Source organism: Nansenia antarctica (genome assembly GCF_963989245.1).
Source record: "Nansenia antarctica genome assembly, chromosome: 1".
Lineage (NCBI taxonomy): Eukaryota > Metazoa > Chordata > Actinopteri > Argentiniformes > Microstomatidae > Nansenia > Nansenia antarctica.
In genome coordinates, this window is record NC_137674.1 from 64,065,640 (window position 1) to 64,067,720 (window position 2,081).

Consider the following 2,081-nt stretch of genomic DNA (forward strand, 5'->3'; position numbering starts at 1 on the left):
ATCTGAAAGTCATCACTCCTTTCTGGCTCTTCGACACACGGGGGGTTAATGTTTTCCCTGGGGTTAATGTGCAACACGTGGGATAGAATTGGGATAGAAAGGAGGAACTATGGAGACACACTGCCTGTCTGTCTGTCTGCCTATCTGCCTGTCTGCCTGTCTGTCTGTCTGTCTGTGTGTGTATGCCTCCCTGACCGCCTGCCTACCTGCCTGTCTGTCTGTCTGTCTGCCTGTCTGTCTGCCTGCCTGTCTGTCTGTGTGTATGCCTCCCTGCCTTTCTGTCTGTCTGTGTGTCTGTCTGTCTGTCTGTCTGTCTGTCTGTCTGTGTGCGCTGGAGAAACCAGGCCACATCCCCTGGGGTAACCAGACTGAGGCTCATATCCAATGCTCTTTATGAGACAGAACTGTCCAACTATCAAAGACACCTCTCCTTTTTCCCCTCTCTCTCTTTCTTTCTCTCTCTCTCTCCCTCTCTCTCTCTCTCTCCCCCCCTTTCTACCCTCTGTACTAACTCTCTTGCCCTGTCTTTCATTCCATCACCATCATCATCCCTTTTTTCCCTCCCTCTATCTCTCTCCCCTGTTCTGCATCTCATCTCCCTCTTTTCCACCCATCCATCGTCCCTCTCTGTTTCATTCATCTCCCTCTCCATATCTTGTTTCATGTTCACAGAACCCTTCAGAATTCTGTTTGTTCTGATTTCTCTGCTCTCCCCGCAGCTGAGAAACTTTAAGAGAAATTCCTCATGCCTTTGGGCTAAATAGAAACTTTGGTAACACTTTCTATGAGGCACACACAAACAGCCTATTATAACACATTATAGGCATGTAGGGGGCCTCATAATGTCTTCATGATAAATCACAATATGTAATGTCTATCTATATATGAGACTTGTTTCTTTTCCAGTTTTTTTTCTGTCAATAGCTCAGGATCATTATGAGATGATATATTGTATAAGACAAGCATGCTTTATAACACGTTTTATAATTGAGCTATAAATGCATGATAACGATGCTCGAAGTAAAGAAGAGGAAGTACATTTCGATTAGGTCACCCTTTTTTCTTGGACTCAATGTGGTCACTATACACACACACACACGCACGCACGCACGCACGCACACACACACGCACGCACGCACGCACGCACGCACGCACGCACGCACGCACGCACGCACGGCACGCACGCACGCACACACACACACACACACACACACACACACACACACACAGTGTCCGCTGGATGTAACCACAATGACAGTCGAGGAGGGGAGCAGTGGCAGACTGGGCATTGGTGTGGCGCCAGGCAGGAAGCAGCTGACTGCCGGACAGGAAATGGACAAAAAGGGGACAAACTGAACCTCAGGGGATGAGAGGAGCTGGAGTGGGTGGGTAGGACAATTGTTTGAAAAAGTACATGAGCATAATGTGACATAAATATCAGACTGTAGTGTGCAGTCTTTTTTAGAGGTAATATCACACACACACACACACACACACACACGCACACACACACACACACACACTTGGAACTCACTCACAGACCTCAGCCTATGGAAATGAGTGGACCCCAGGCTCCAAAGTGACACAGAGACACACAATTGACAGCTCAGTCAGGACCAACAGTGCCCTGTGTAATAGGAATGGGACAATGAAGCATTTGCTCTTCTTTTGGCTCTAGATTTGGATTTGAAATCAAACAATTACTATGAGGTCAAAGTATAGATTCTCAGCTTTTATTTGATGGTATTTGTGTACATATTGGTATCACTATTTAGAAATAGCGACACTATTCTTATGTAAGTATCTAAGAATAGGTCAGAGCAGCATCGAAGTGGAACAGTGTGTACTGATATCAAAACGGACATCTCTGGGTTGTCCTTACGTTGACATTATAATCTCTCGTTATATTTAGATGTCTGGTTGACATTTGGTATGAGACGGTGACTGATTTTCTGTCATGATGGATATACAACGATGCGTGTGTGGGCATGTGTGTGTGTTCAAGTGCGTGTGTGGTGTGGGCATGCATGCATGCATGCATGGGTGAGTCACTCTCCTGTCACTCACGACTCAAGATACTG